This window comes from Taudactylus pleione, unplaced genomic scaffold, assembly GCF_031769625.1.
Source record: "Taudactylus pleione unplaced genomic scaffold, aTauple2 ptg000518l, whole genome shotgun sequence".
Classification (NCBI taxonomy): domain Eukaryota; kingdom Metazoa; phylum Chordata; class Amphibia; order Anura; family Myobatrachidae; genus Taudactylus; species Taudactylus pleione.
The window spans coordinates 6265140-6282348 of record NW_028284920.1 but is presented as its reverse complement, the minus strand read 5'-3'; the positions used below and the strand labels follow the sequence as shown (position 1 = coordinate 6282348).

The following is a 17209-nucleotide window of genomic DNA, read 5'->3' as shown; positions in this document are numbered from 1 at the left end:
ATACAGTTTCTGCATAATTTTATGCATCATGGCTATGTTACAACAGACTAATGCATGAGATTTATAAGAAATCTGGAAAATGTATTTTTAGGGGTATGTTTACTAAACTGCGGGTTTTAAGAAATGGAGATGTTGCCCATAGCAACCAATACGATTACATTTATCTAGCACCTTCTAGAAGATAATAGCTAGAATCTGATTGGTTGCTATGGGCAACATCTCCACTTTTGAAAACCTGCACTTTATTTTATTTATTACCCCATGGAGCGAATTGTCTAGTGTGTATGCACCCTTACAGTTAGTACACAGCGGGGATGTTCATGTAAACCAATATCCCCGTTGCGATGTACACCGGAGCAAAACTCTGCTCTAACACAATATTTAATACATATGCCTCTGTGACTAAAATTTTGGAATGTCGTCTTATTTTTGCCAAGACATTAGATCCCTAATGCTTCAAAACCATGTTAACATGTCACTAAAATATGTTGTAAGCATGTGTGCATTGCCATGCCGTTTACCCATTTTCCCAGCACATGTGTGTAAGAGCTCAAATTTACTGTGTTCTGAAATATAACACTATGGAAGGAATTCAATCAGAAGCGAGGGGATGTAGCTCCTGGGATGAGTGCCTGGAGCAATACAATTGCCCGTGCTGTAATCCCACAACTATCAGATTTCTGCTCACAACCTCATGAGATGCGAGCATAAATCCACACTAATTAGTGCGTAGGGCCCAGTCGTGGTGTTACCGCGTGCAGTAACACCATTGTTTCTGGAACCTAAGTCGGGAAATGCAGTTACCGTGACTAAGCCCTGGACATTAGTCCCAGTAAACTACATCTTTCATCTTAAGTGGGTTTACAATTGAATAGTTTTGGGCACTCATCCTGGGAGCTACATCCCCCCCATGAAGTAAAAGGGAGATGCATCAAATATGGGGGAGAAATAAAGTACCAACTAATCAGTGTAACAAAGAAATTATTGTGTTGCCAGGTGGCGCTGGATAGACAAATATCAAAAAGAAAAAGAAAAATGTAGAGCAAAAAAAGAGACTCTTAGTTTTTTTTATAGATGAAAGGTCCCAGCATAAATCACTTTCTGTATGTAGTCCTTAGGGTCTCCAGGAATTTTATCCAAATGGCACATAAAAAGGATAAATACAAAAAAAGGAGAGACCGTCTTAATGGTCTAATGTGGTATTCCAGGTAGTAGTTATATGTCAAAAGTAAGGGCAGATGGTATAGTTCCGTCAATTGGTCAGATGCAATCAATGCGTACCCCAACTCACATCAGAACGTGTGATTCTACTCCCAAAATGGTTTCTTTATTCTTCCCGCCCACTCAGTAATTCCAAGTTGGTCTCTTATAGTCACACGATATTAGCAGAGGCAGTAGAACAATGCGTACCCTACTTACGTATTACAGACGTTGTGCTCTGCATATAAAGGTTTCTTTCAATAGTCCCCCGGGATATTCTTGGAGTTTGTCCCCATATGATATATCCTGCTACTGCCAGACACTTGACCCCACCTCGAGTCCAAAAACAAAGTAACAGAGCAAACTTGCATGTTTTTTTGGACTTAAAAAACTCTCACGATTTAAAATCTCATTCAGATGTTTTCCCATTTTGAAGATAAAACTCAACCAATGTGAGAGTTTACTGCTAAACTCTCACATTTTCTAAACTCTCACCCTATTACATTTGGCCCATTGCATCTTTTTTGCTCTACATTTTTTTTTTTTATATTTGTCTATCCAGCGCCACCTGGCAACACAATAATTTCTTTGTTACACTTGTATATTGGAGTATAGTGAGTCTCCATTTTTTGTGCTATACCAGGGGCAACAGGTTTTGCGCACCATATTTAATAGTTATTTTCTTGTCTACCAACCAATCATTGTCTAGCTGTCATTTTACAGGCTGTACTAGAAAAATGACAGAAGCTGATTTGTTGGTACTTTCTCCCCCATTTTTGATGGATCCTCTCTTCAAGATTTGATAAATCTCCCCCTAAATATATATAATGATAATAATTTGGCTGCTTTAGAAACAGATGGCATGTTGAATTACAGTAGCGAAGCTTACTCATAATTGAAAGTCAGCCTGCAATAACAATAGTTAGCAATGAAACCGTGTGAGGAATGGCAACCTGATCCCTCAACTTTTCCGCAGGCAAATAACGTCCTATGACAGGCAGGGTGTCTACTTGGTTGTTGTTAGAGGTGCACAATGAGCTGAACAGACCCAGCTATTTGAAGTGTTACCTGGTTCAGCGGTGTTCAAATACATTGTACATTCTGTACAGCATGTAAATAGTCAGTGCATGAATATTTTTCATTGTCCCATGGACTGTGTATTTATAATCCATATGAGAATCCATTTTTATGGTGCACTCTTCTTTCAGTAATCTGCTGTACAGCAGAGGACATGGTGTTTCTTGCACAACAAGCCTTCAGCAGGCTTCCTGCCGAGATAGTAATTGAAGGTCAGACTGTTAGCTAAGTGCAGCTCACTGAACACTTGGAATCTGTAGGAGACTGATAGTACCAGGCATTGAAGGTGGCTCCGGTTTACTGAAGGTATTATAAACTCTACCACAACGTTCTATACCTTTTCACATGAGATAAAGACTACCTCTCATAGCTGTTCATTTAACAACGTATTAGCAAGTTAGGGCTCACACACAGCGTTAAATTACACATTCAATGCTCAATCTTAAACCAGCTTGAATTCTGATAGGCCAAACAATATTGTAAGCAGACCTGTACACACACGCTTTCTGATGAGCGGTTCCGTCAGTTGTAATATAGTCTGCAGCGATAATGCTCCGTATAATGGATTGGGGTTCTGTGGGAATGCTTATTCGGTAAATGGCATCAGTCTTTACGACGTATTTGTTGTCTGTGGAGTAAAATGACTAGTCTTAATCTTTTTTAAGGTTATTTCTATCCTAAGAGGACTGTGGCATCATTTTGGTAATTTCAACATAATAGTTAGTAAACTTATTATATTTTATAAATTAACATGAACTCAAATTTTATCTAAACTCACAAAATGAATAATTTAGAACTTTAACAAGGCACTCAGGGCCTAATTCAGACCCGCTCGCAAGCGGGTCGATGGTGCCCTAATGCGCATGCGCACGACGGAGGGAGCTCCGTCGTGTGCATGCGCGAGACCCGCATAGCGACAGCCAAGCTGTTGCTCCGGGTCTCTCACCAAAGGGGGCGTGCTGTCGATGGTGACTGACAGCACGCCCCCTTTGCTGGGCGTGCCGGGGGCGTGGCTGCCAGACGGAGGCGTTCCCATGGGAACGCCTACCGTCTGGGTCCAGCCATACTGACATCACTAGTGATGTCAGTGGGAGTGATTTTGGCTCTGATAGAGCCAAAATCACTCCAGGGCTTGCGGCCACGAGACCCTACCACAGGGTCTCGTTGCAAGCCCTATGGTCGCGATGGTCTTGACCATCATCATGGACGCTCGCATAAGCTGTGGGTGGTAACCCACAGCTATGCGAGCATCCAAGAGGCCGCTCCATTTTTAGGTAGGAGGGCCCTGATTCAGAGCGAGCGCTCTGGTCAGAGTGTCTGGCTCTGAATCAGGCCCTCAGACCGCCCACTTGCTCCAAAATTCCAAGAGCACTAACCCTCTAGAACAGTGCTAGGAATTAGCTACAGGAAATATTATTTATAGTATATGAGAACAATTGCAACAAAGTATTTGCATATTGGCTAATAAAAACATTCTAAGAAACTTAAAAAAATAAATAAATATGAATGACCATAGACACCACTTAGGTATACTTATAAGCATACCTCTAGAATGCAAGCTTTTTTGAGCAGGGCCCTCACATCCTCTGTCGGCTCTACGGCTGTGCAGTCTGCAGAGTATAACTGTGTATTTGTACAGTTGTGAACTTCGGTTACTGTTCTGAATGATCACCCATGCACTATGTAACTTTGCTCTATGTTGCGTTCACTATCTATGGTACCATATAAATTATAAGATGATAATAGAGATAAGAACAAAGTTTAAATGATCCCAGTGTTGAATGACCTACAATAAAAAGCCTCACATCAAAGCTTCTTTAATGCATCTTACGGGTCGTTTCTAAACTCCAAGCCACTTAGGAACCAGTTGGTCCCAATATAATGTCCCAGCTCTTTCAAGATCTCCGAAATATATGAACAGTCAATTATTAATTAGAGCCACCTAGTCTGTTTCCAAGAGCCACAAAGGCATATGGGGAATAATAACAGTTTTGTGTATATAAACACTGAGTCCTAGTTTTTTAACAGTTGTTGCCTTTCTCCGGAAAAGGTAGCCATCATTTATACCATGTATTCAGTTTCAGATCAGTCTCCTTCTAGTAACAGTGGTAGTTTTAAGTCCAGAACCAGTCTGGTCACAGTCTCCAACTCAAAGCCGCCGAAAGATTATTGTTCACTAAATTTTACTGAAAACTCCTCATGGATCAGCTCCTCTTTTAGCTGACATTTGTGTAACTGAATACATTACCAAAACAATCTGTGTTCTAGGGGATTGCTAATGAGAACACCCCTTCTCTATTTAATTAGTGACCCACTGTTATTATATTCTTATACATACTGATCATTGTAATAAAATAACATTTATGTTTAAAAAGACATACTGTACAACAAAGTAGCACTGTGAGCTTTAAAGTTAATTACTACATAGTTGTTGCCTAGTATTCCCATCTAATACTGTTGTCCATAGAAGACTTCCTAACCATAGAACTCCTGACCTAACATAAATAAAAATCATTGGTTATTATACAATTTTAATAGAAGTTCCATTATTTAACTATAGCTTTAGTTTTATACTGTCAGATTAATTCCATCATCTCCACCTTTTGTCTGCATTCCTTCATTCTTGATAATCTGTGAACATATTTAAGTATATTAAATATAGGGTGTTTGTGTGTGTATGTGTGTGTGTGTGTGTGTGTGTGTGTGTGTGTGTGTGTGTGTGTATGTATATATATATATATATATATATATATATATATATATATATATATATATATATATATAACAACATGACTGGCGGCACTCTCGGCGACTCCTTAATAATGAGTTGTTGCACATTATTAAGGAGTCGCCGCGAGTGCTGCCAGTCACGTTGCTATATTTGTTTCTGCATCCAGCAGTTACTTGGGGGGCATCGGTGCAGTTACCACCATTGAGATTGGGAGTGCCAGCACATCCGAGATTATATATATATATATATATATATATATATATATATATATATATATATGTATATATATATATTAATTATACACACAGATGTGCCCAGTTACATCTTTGCCGCTCGTGTGGCGAGTCGCACCACCGCGAACTGTTACCCACGCTGCATTCGCACCTGCTACCCCATAGGATTGCATTGTGCGATCGCAGTGCCTGCCATAGTGCACCGTAGCATATGCAGCCCTGGGTAATCGTATTTTATGTTTCTCTAAAAATATTTTAAACTTTCTGCCAGATAATCAATTTAGGTTCATGAGACAGATCTTGAGAAGTGCCAGGGTATCACAGGTATCATGACTATGCAAAACAAAAAGAAAATACCCTATAGGTATTCACCAGGCGCTGGAATGAGTGTTCTTTTTCCTAGCAGCTACTATAAAGGGATAGTCACTCCCTAACACAATAAGAATCACAGAACAAGGTAGTAGTGATTATTGTTCTGTGATGATCATTATTACTATACCTGCATTCATATGATCTGCAGAGTACACAATGCTTCATGAAGGCATTGTCCTTGTTTTTAACAGGTCATTGTAAGATGTACAACTTTTTTTTGTCCAGGTTTTTAACAGACTTTCTTTGTAAACACCCAGGGGAACTTGTTCTAGCTTGGAGAAAAGTTGCATTTGATTTTTCATAGTGAGAAGACTAGAACAGAATATGCTGGCATGGTATACGTTTTATAAGTGATATACACTGTAAGCTCTCCTGCTATTCCATGATGTAACTGTATTGCTCCCAGTCCCATCCCCCACCTAACCTCATGATGACACAACCACTGTCACATGCAGCCCTGACCTCACTGACCCTATCACAGAGTGGACAGGTCACTGACCTGTCCTGCTGATGGGAACATTCCAATGATCTGATTGGCTGCTGTAGGTTTTTCAATCCCTGCCCACTCAAAAACTGAGGACAGCTCAGATCAACAGAATACGGTACTACCGTCCTTACATGCACTGTAAAAAAAGGCCTTTTACCACCTCAAGTTACTACCTATGTCTGAAATTTGTTCTAATAGGCACTTGAACAGTCGAACGACACCTGGGATAGAAGCCTTTGTGGATTAAATTGCTAAGAATACAAGAGACCTGTGTTAGTACACTAGTTAATCCCATAGCTGCCAGTCTCCCCTGTGGTGCTGAATTTAAGGAACAGAGACTACTCTCTGGGTTGATGCAATCTATTGCTTTGTGTAATTTAACACAACTTCTTTGTTGTATCACTGGATTATATTTCTTTTAACCTGTTGAGGTCTGCATAAATACTGCCTATGTGGGTCACTGTCATGAGGTCAGGGACCATCGTACTGTTGTGCTAGTCCTGTACTACTTGTATTGTCATATGTCTTCAGAATCAGTATGTTGATTTTATTCCCAGTGTATCTAGATGTACTATGTTCCAATGCAGATTTGATTTTGCTATGCTTCGTGGCATGTGTGACCGTATTGGACTATGATCCTGAAAACTGGCATCTCAAACAAATCCACAAGTTCGCTGTACCAGCATCAGGCCTTAGACCCACTGGCGGGTCTGATTTGCTTTATAAACACAAATTTAAACGCCAATGAATCCGCATGTGAAATTCAAATTGGGTTGCATTTTTGTTTGGGTTTGGGCAGTCAATGTAGGTCACCCCATGGGTCTCAATGGGTTTAACTTGTATGAAACACAATGAATGTAGAGAAAAGAGTTTTTGAACAGCGCAATAATAATGCAAGTACAAACACTAGTGGATGGGTTCCAGTTTATAGACCGGTGGACTAAATGCTGCCGGTCTATATCCCGACACGAGAAGCCCAACGGGGGACTTCAGATAGGTGTCAAAATACTGACTCCTATCTGAATCCTGATGCCAGAATGCTGAAGGACGACAGTCCGAACGAGGTAAGTCCGGGGCGTCCTTAGCGTTAGCCACGGAGGGGGAGAGTTAGGTTTAGGGAGTGTAGCAGGGTTAGGTTGGGGGGAAAGGTTAGGGATAGGCACCCCTTGGGGGGAGGGTTAGGGTTAGGCACCCCCCCCCGGGAGGGTTAGGGTGCGGAAAGGGGGGTTAGGTTTAGACACCCCTGAGGGGGGACTTAGGGTTAGGCAACACCCTGGGAGTTTAGGGTTAGGCACCCCTAAGGGACGGTTAGGGTGGGGAGGGTTAGGACACTTACCATCCAGCGTCGGGATCCGTTGCTATCGGGATTTGAACTGGCGGCTAAACAGCCGCTGGTATTACATACTGATTCCCTAGTGGATATGCTGGCACTGTAAACATTGCTTAGTAATGTCAGATCTGTTTACATATGTTGTACTAGTGTTAAAACCGGCTGTGGAATGAGGGTTTTGTTTTGGAGGCTCTCCTGTATAAATGCACTGTGCAGACACTGCCGCCATAATTACGGCGAGTACCGGAGTGGTGTTTCAGTTATTTTTGTTTGGATTTTTTTTCCAGATGGAAACCATGTGCGTATACTGGTAGACGGGTTTCCTACAGGCGAAATTCAATTCAACGCGCTGTTAAGTCGGAGAATACCGGTTCTCGCGACATAACCTTGGGTGTTTAGTCGCGAGAACAGGCATTCTCCGACTAAGGTGCCGGCCGTGCGACTATTAGCGCCGTACTAAGTTGGCAAGGAGCTGTGTCCGCCTGGTACTTTTGGCGGATTTCTCTTCGCATCTCCAGGGAGTTTGAGAAGAAATCCTTTAGCACGCCCTAACAGTGCAGTGAATTGAATAGCTTCGGGAGCTCCCTCCCGGGGCTAACCAACATCTCTTTGAATTGCATTTCCCCCCATTGAGTCTAGGGTACAGATTCTCTGGATGTGTACTGTTATAACGGTATCTATCCACATTCTGTATTCCATAATATTACCTGTACTTGTGTGACACAGGCAGTGTTCTCCCCAGGCTGTTTTCTGCGGGAGCATCGCCCGGCAGAAACAGCCCACCGCCCGGCACTCCCCCCCGTCGCATTCCCGGCCACCCTCCGCCTCCTGGTGTGGAGTGCTGGCCTCTGAAGCGACTGGAGGCTAAAGAAGCCTCCGATCGCTTCACAGGCAAGCGTTCCCAGTGATGCACTGCGCGGGTGATGTCATGATGTCACCTTCGACGTGAAGAGCCTGCCCTGCGTGCCTGCTAGATCCAGTCAGAGCGAGACAGTGGGAGCACCGCCGCCGAGCATGTGCAGGCAAGTTCTGAGCTGGTACCAGTCTGGGGGCACTGCATATGGGGCCAGTCTGGGGGCACTGCATATGGGGCCAGTCTGGGGGCACTGCATATGGGGCCAGTCTGGGGGCACTGCATAAGGGGCCAGCCTGGAGGCACTTCATAAGGGCAAAACAAAACTACAGGGGGCAATGTATAACGGGGATAACTACAGGGGGCACTGCATAATGGGCACTTTTGACTGAGAGCCAGTGGGGGAGCAGCCTGAGACCTGTCGGGCTGGAATGGTAAGGGAGGGCAGTGTTCTCCCCAGGCTGTTTTTTTGCGGATGCACCACCAGGCACTTTGGGAGCCTGCAAGTGGGGACATGCATTGAGTCCCTGAGAGTGCTGTGCAGAGGCTGGTGACTGTGTATATGCCATGTTGGGTTTAGTACATGCGGTGGAAAGGACTGGAGATGCTTATGATGGTACTTTCCAGTCCCTGGGAGTGCTGTATAGAGGCTGGTGACTGTGTGTACAGTAAGCAGTGTTTGGTTTAGTTGTACAGCATAGGGATCTCTAGTGCTTTCCTAGTCCAGTCCCTGGTAATGTTGTGCAGAAGTTGGTGACTGTATGTACAGTATGCTATGTTAGGTTTATGGTGGAAAGGACTAGAGATCCTTTTGCTATAGGTATCCAGTCCCTGGGAGTGCTGTACGTAGGCAGGTGACTCACTGTGTGCAGTATGCCATGTTGGGTTTAGTGTATATGGCGGAAAGGACTATAGATCCTTATGGTGTACTAGACCAGTCCCTGGGAGTTCTGTACAGAGGTTGGTGACTGTATAAAATGTTGAGTTTAGTACATACGGTGGGAAGGACTAGAGATCCTCATGATGGTACTGTTCCTGTTCCTGAGAGTGCTGTATAGAGGCGGGTGACTGTGTGTACAGTATGCTATGTTAATTTTAGTACATACAGTTGGAAGGAATAGAGATCCTCATGATGGTACTGGTCCAGTCTCTGGGGGGGGGGGGGGTGCTGTGTAGAGGCAGGTGACGGTGTACAGTATGCTATGTTAGGTTTAGTACATCACCTTCTGTGTCACGCCTGTCTGATTGCCCTAGCCTTTAGAATGTAAGCTCTCATGAGCAGGGGCCTCTTCCCTCATGTGCTTCTCTTTTACATTTTCTTCGACTCTTTCCTCCCCATTAGGGCACCTAACACATGACTGCCAACTCCCTGCTGCTTATTGTGAGTGTCTAACTGCTATTGCAGCAATGTATATAAATCGTGTCCTTGTCCTGCACTGTAATGTACTTAAGTTACATGTTTCTTGTTCACTTGTTAGTTCTATGTACTATGCAAGGCGCTGCGGAACACTTGTGGCGCCATATAAATTAAGGATAATAATAATAACAACAGTGGGAATGACTAGAAATCCTCATGATGGTACTAGTCCAGTCCCTGGAGGGCTGCTGTTCAGAGGCTGGTGACTGTGTATACAGTATGCTGTTAGGTTTAGTACATATGGCGGAAAGGACTAGAGATCCTTATGCTGTACTAGTTCAGTCCCTCCCATCCAGCAGAATGTGAGCACAATAATAACACATTAAACTGCTTCTCATTACTCTAAAATACCAAGCACAGGGACAGTGAGATGATGTGTCTGACCTAAGCCAGGGACAGAGCTTCAGGCCCCCAGTCAGTGTGAGTAATGAGTAATGTGAGCTGCTCTGGAAGTGACTCCATCAGCACCTGTGACGGCAGATTAGCTGCACACAATCCCGCCCCCCCGAGCTCGCCCTGGGCTGAGCAGCCGCTTCACCCTCCCTTCCTCCTCCAACAGCATCAACTCCGCCTCCTCCACCCCGAGATCCGCCATCCTTCTTCGGCAGCACTCAGCACTGCGACTCCCCGGGAAGCCCCGGCAATGCCTGCGGGGAGGACCCCACCACCCCCTCTCGGTCACTAGGAGCCGTCTCTCCCCCTCCTTCGCCTCCTGAAGCCGGCTTTATGTAAGCGGCCTCCCGGGACCCGATCCTCCTGGTGACCATGACCCAGATCTCGGCGCTGAGCACGATCTCATTGAGCAGGGACTTGTGATCCGGCTCCCCCCCGCCCCCTCTCCTCTGTCCCTGATCCGGTGCCCGCAGCACCCCCTGGTTACCCAGTGGCTGAATGTCGGTCCGGAGAGCAGGTAATCTCTTGTGTTCTATCGGGATCTAGGTCAGTGTTCGGACTCGGAGCCGCTGTGGATGTGATACAATGTAGCAGACTGACAGTCGCTGTTAACCCTTTCCGGGACTCTATGTGATTTGCTGATTCGGAATCAGTGGAACATCTGGTGCTCTCCCTGTGCTGTGCATGTGACTCAGGTTTAGCATAGTCTGATGAGTCCATCATTGACTGGCTGCACACAGATAAAATGGCTTTCACATGTAATCCTGTTTAGCAGGCATGGTGGGCACAGGCAGGCAAGCGGTAGACTGGGGTGTCCTGGCTGGTAGAGCTGCCTGTATGTAAAGATCATGGTAGGAACAGGCTAGTTTCACATGTTGGAGTGGAGCACATGTCAGCTCTGAGCTGCATTTCCTGTGCCATGTTAATACAGAGCTTGCATCACTGGGTGACTTGTTCTGTGTCTGGGGCCGCCGGTTTCCCTTGGCTTTCATGGAGGCTTGCTCTGTATGTTTTTACTCATGTCAATGGAATGTGTTGCAGCTGGAGGCCCAAACAGGATGCTGCACTGACACTTATATAGGTAGCAGAATAACTAGAAGGATTGGAGTTGGGTATTATTGATGGGGGAGGTGGGATTAAGAGTTAAACGCAACTATGAAACAGTTGATCAAAGCGCCATTAAACATTATTGGCTCTAAGCAATGATCACTCCCCTATTTCGTCTCCCCCATAACATTACATGGTTTACTTACTAATAAGTGGCTTTTAAAAGCCGACGTTTACCTGTGTTTTTGCCATCCAAATTTAAAACCGCAATACTATTTGGTGCTAAACCAGGTTTGTTTTGCCCTTTATAGTATTGCTGGTTTAAATTCTGCAGGTATTCAGAGCTTTTTAAAACCCACCATTTAGTAACAAAACCCCTACATGTCATTGTGGCTTGCATTAGTCTTATACATACTGATTTTGATTAAACTTTAAAGTGCATTTCTAATCACAAAGGGCTGACATTCTAAATAGTCATATTGGGAGATATCATCATGTGGTATGTTCATTCATGTTGTGTTTTTCTTTTTGTAAAGGTTCATTTTATAGTTGGCAAGTGCTTATTTAACATAGAATTGGTCTATCATACTTATGTGTCATATGACACTACAATCCAGTATAGGTACACAGACTCAACAAAGGAAGTGATCTTTTTATTGTGTGAACTTTAGTCATGAAAGGGCTCAAAGGGACAATTATGTTACGAGTTTTACAATAATATCAATATCATCTAAGTTCAATCACTATTTACTACCATACAGGGTAAACAAAGCACATAGTTGCTGGAATATTTGCTGTCAAAAAATCTTTTATTGTATTTCCAATGTAGTTTTTAAGGTATTTGCATAGTTTTTGTTTATTAAATTTCTCTGGATGGTATTTAAACCATCATTAGTTCTTCACATCCTCTTTCTGTTCCTGAAAACAATTGCCTTATGACTATTTCCATAGGAATCCATGATATGCAGTACTCAGACATAGGCGATGAACCTTTGACAGGGAAAGAAAATCTTCTTGGATGTAGTGCTGAATAATTCAGCATTGCCTGAGCTCCTCTGCTGTTATCATTCCAGGCAGATGAGGCACTGAGCCTATTTGCTTCAAAATGAGATTATTATCCAAGTGGAGTTGCCTTCATTAGGACACTGCTACCTGTGAGCATGAATGGAAACAATAAAGAAAAAACAGAACCAGTTGAGCCATCTTATTTGTGCAATGCACAAATTTCCTCCAAGTGGTAATTGTATATTGAGTGCAAAGAAAGGGCTGTTCCAATGTCTTGGTGATTTGAGTAGACAAGAGCTTGGCCTGTACATGATGTCAAAGTGATCCATTCCAGCAAAATGATGCCAGTTACCCACTGGTGTAAAGAAAACCCCATTGATACTTCATGTCAAACATGATCGCGTTTGACGTGATGTGTAACCAATGCTTGCATTTGCAGTAGAAGTTGTGCTGTCCTTCAAATTGTAAACCTTATACAGTTTTGGAAAGTTGAAAAAGTTATTTATTAAAAAGAAGTATATAGATACATCTGTATACATCTTTGAGTCTTTTAAAGAGAGTACCTTAATTGTATAGAGTGTGTGTGTATGTGTGTATGTATATATATGTGTGTGTTTATGGCTTTTGAACTTTAGCCATCTATTAAATTGTGGCACATGTCTGTGCAATAGAAAATGGGCTCACCTGTGTCTGCCTAGTTATACTTATGAGTAGACTATTCACCCCATGCCGCCTCCTTAGTGGGCTATTCAAGTGTGTGAGAAGTACTGGCGATGTCTACTCACAAATCGGGCACTTACAGTAGTGCCGACATCGCAAGTCTTGCAATACCCAATACCCAATATCATGTGGATGTCTGGATTTAATTCCCATAGACTGTACGGAAATGCTCTCTGACGTCCGTAAGAGGAGAGTAAATTACACCTGGTCGGGAGGGCCACATTTGCACATTTTGAGAGTGATATGACTCTGGGCTACCTGTTGCTCAAAAAACATTGGTGTAAAGAAACATTGCGGACCTGAAGCCTCAGCTGTTTTTACAAATTCATTTTATATGAACTACTAGTATTTTGTGTGTGTATAGGTTTAGTGTGCGATAGGCAGCCATCCAGCATGCATGTTTTTGGATTCACAACAACTGGTCAAAATGGCAGAATTTTGAGAGGATTCAAAGGGATCATAAACCATTATGGCAGAGGGGATATCTGGGCATTTGCCTTCATAATGAAAAGAAGGCCAGTCTTTCCTACTGCTGTGTGGTTACAGAACTTGTTTGGTATAAATCTTCAGACAGGGCTATTAGTCAAATAACCTTTAGAGCACAGGTTCTCAAACTCGTTCCTCAGGACCCCAAACAGTGCATGGTTTCCAGGTCTCCTCACAGAATCAAAAGTGATATAATTATCTCCACCTGTAGATCTTTTAAAATGTGTCAGTGAGTAATGAATACACTTGTGCACATGCTGGGAGACCTGGAAAACGTGACCTGTGTGGGGTCCTGAGGATCGAGTTTGAGAGCCTCTGCTTTAGAGGATTACCTGCTGTCCCAGCCACTAGAGCTGGAACAATTCTGTATCTTGAAATTATCATCAGAGTAGTCATTGACCTATGGTCAATCATTTTACCATGGAAGTTGCAGCTGTAAAATATGGTAGTTCTGAGGATGGTTTTAAAAAATAGACCTACAGTACTTGCCAGTATCAGCAGGAAGAAGGATTAATATAATAGGGGCTGCTTTTTTTCATTGCCTCGTGCTTTGTGGTGTCTCTAGCTCACTGTAGACCAGAGATGGACCTGATACAACAGCTGTTTTCGGATTTCATTTATGATTCTAAGCAATTGCTCTTTTGCATCTGCCATCAAGATCCAATTCATCATAAGCACTTGCTGCTACATACAGAAGTTATTGTCTCTCTAATCAGATAATTTCTTCTGTAGGTGCCTATATGGCAAATATAAACTAACCATTTCATTTTCAACCATTCAATTATCTGGTAACAGGATTATAAACCTTTGTTCTAAATGAAGGTAATTATACACTTGGATACATTATCCTCTTCATAGTGCCAACATAATACTCTGCGTCATATGATTAGTGAACTTGATTCTGTCACTTATGTCTCTTCCTAATTGGAGTTTACACTCATTTCCCTACCACAGACATACATCAGGGTGGTTAAGGATCAGTGAACCTATGGTAGCTTGGTAATTAGCTTTTGATAGTTCTGCATGTTTTTCCTCAGTGTTACGCGACTACCATTGTAGCTGCATGGCACATGATGTGAGCAGAGAGGCTTTGGAACACCTCTCTGTGCTCTTTTTCACTGTATCAATATTCTTCTCCCCTTCCACTTTTACATGGCTCGCTGAAGGCCTATTTCTGTGTAGCAGGATGACTGGTGCTTACACTGCGGTATCAAAATACTGTTGTAACAACAGGAATGTGTATGTAAAAGTCCCTATACCTTCACAGCAGTGTCTGAAAGGCAGGAAGTCGGGTGTTATTGGAATAATTTTTCCCGCAATATAGCTTTATCTCAAATACATTATTCTCAGTAGTATAGCTACTTGAAAGTCATAAGTTTGTAATTTCCAACAAGGGCAATGTGATTACTGCCCAGAAGAGGATCACACACTCAGGCAAATAATGGTCGCATTTGTCAACATGCCTAGTAATGATCCTATCCATTTCAAAAGGTTCTCAGTATTGGGCATTGTTGCTGTTTTTAGTCTCCAGATGAGACTATATAGGACTAATTGTTTAAAATTGCAGTGAATATGTGCCATCATTGCTAGTAGCTCATTCCAATAATTGTGGTTGTGTTTTCGATCCCCCTCTAGTCGAAAATGTCTTTAGAACTAGCCTCGTATCATTTCCTTATTTGTCTGTAGGTTTATGCAGTTTCCAAAGAAGCGCAGCATCACTCAGGCCGTGGTCCTGTTCCTGGGAATTATTATCTTCTAAAGGGGCCCATACATATTGAACTGATTGCCGCAAATCTCCCGATGCCTGGGTCTGGACATCGGGGAAATCCATTATGTTGGAATTCCCTTATTTGCCAATACCGACCAAAACATTATTGGGATTGGCAAATTGGGGAATTTAACATGCAAACATTCCCCGATGGATCAGTTTGGCATGGGGGAATTGCTGCGCCAATGTATGGGCCCCTTAAGGCCATGTAGAGTTCCTGAGCCACTGCTTGAGTACACACACATATGTCAGACCTGTGTTCTAACACCATGCAGTAAGCAGAATAAAGCTTCTCTGTGTAACTGCAGAGGTGAAACCTTTGTGTGGTGTAGTTTTCTTTGATGGACTGTGTAAAGCTGGGTACACACTGACAGATACATTGGCCGATCAATTGATCGGCCAATGTATCTGCTGCCCGTCTGGCAGTGTGTACCCGCAATATGTCGGTGAACGTCGGCATTCACCGACATATCGCATTGGCTGTGCTGCACAGCCGAAGGACAGGTATGTCTGCAGACATATCTGTCCATCACAAGGTGTGTACCGACCGCCCATACACACAGCGGCAGCCACGAGGAGGGAGGCGGGACACGCCCCCAGTCCGACAGAACACGCCCCCTGGTTGCCGGGACCTGCAGGCAGACACAGATGATGGTTGTTCAGTGTGTATGAACAACCATCATCTGCAGATGTATCTGTATAGTGTGTACCCACCTTAAGAAGTTTTGTTATTTGTAGTTTGTCAGGACACACAGAGACACTGATAACAATCTTTTCAATAAGCTTCTGAAACACACATGACCCAGATCACTTTGTCCCTTCTTTGTCATATGTTCTCTGTTCAGTTTCATTTATGACCCATCCTTATCTGTTGCTTTCAGTGGCCAGTTGACCTCAACTGCATGGTAGAACCTGTTAATCATTAAGAAGTCCAGATTTGTGTTATCTCAGCTTGAGTGAAAGACAATATGCGGAAAAGCTCACAGTTCAGATTACAGACATTAAACCTCTGTGATACATTTGGCATAAAAAGAGTAAAAAAAAAATCATTGTATCCTGCAAGTCAAAAATGTTGTAAGTGTCCCCTTCAACAATTACAATTCATCAGATTGTACACTCATTTGTTGCCTTGGCCACAATTCCTGGCTAGAAGGTTGTGTGCATGCTGTTGTGATATAACGGTTAAATGAATGAAAGGTATTGAATACACATAAAAGCAGCTTGAAACCATGTTTTGTTCACATCTGTTATCATTATATTGGCTGGCCAACCATTGCACAGTATGTGGTCACTGCCTCAACAACAATTCTGTTGAATTGGATTTCATCAGGCAGGACATAGCCAGATAAATGGATGACCCCTAAGAGTGTGTATGTTAGGTCTTTTGGCTGAATCACAAGTCATACTGAGCGTGCACAGACAGCTTTCCTGTGTGAAATCATTTATTCCGGGGCCTGGATCTGTAGGTATTTCTCTTACCCAAGTACAGTATATAGGAATAATGTACATCTGTGTTCTCCCCAGAAATTTTTTCCAGTCGGGTGGCATCAAGAAGTAGCCGGATAGAGGCCTTCACAATTATGCGCGCGCCGGGAAAAGGGGTTTCTCCCTTACCATTCCAGCCCAACAGGTCTCAGGTTTCTCCCCCACTGGCTCTCAGTCAAAAGTGCCCATTATGCAGTGCCCCCTGTAGTTATCCCCATATGCAGTGCCCCCTGTAGTTTTCCCCTTTATGCATTGCCCCCTGTAGTTTTGCTTTTCCCTTATGCAGTGCCCCCTGGCTGAAGTAGTGCCCCTTTGTAGTGCCCCCAGGCTTAAATAGTGCCCCCAGACTGGCACCAGCCCAGAACTTACCTTAACTTGCTCGCTGCTTGCGCTCCCACTTCCGCTGCCTCGCTCTGAATGGATCTAACTAGATCCAGCAGGCACGAGGTAGGCTCCTCACATTGCGGGTAACGTCATGACATCACCCGCGCACTGCATCACTGGCAACGCTTGCCTCTGAAGCGATCGTAGGCTTGTTTAGCCTCCGGTCACTTCAGAGGTCAGCATTCCACAGTAGGGGTCGGTGGGGGAAAGTGCCAGGCGGT

At 43.5% G+C, this 17209-nt stretch overlaps 1 protein-coding gene across 2 annotated transcripts in view; it reads left to right on the top strand.

Annotated features, from left to right (window-relative positions):
* The window catches only part of JMJD1C (jumonji domain containing 1C), a 271779-nt gene that overhangs the window by 154349 nt on the left and 100221 nt on the right, over positions 1–17209 (top strand). Inside the window, exon 1 of one of the 2 annotated variants that reach the window (XM_088450485.1) lies at positions 10513–10610. The exons of the other annotated variant lie outside the window; for it this stretch is intronic. The gene's annotated coding sequence lies outside the window, so the exon portion shown is untranslated. Of the gene's footprint in view, positions 1–10512; positions 10611–17209 lie in introns of those variants that run through there. 2 annotated transcript variants of the gene reach the window in all.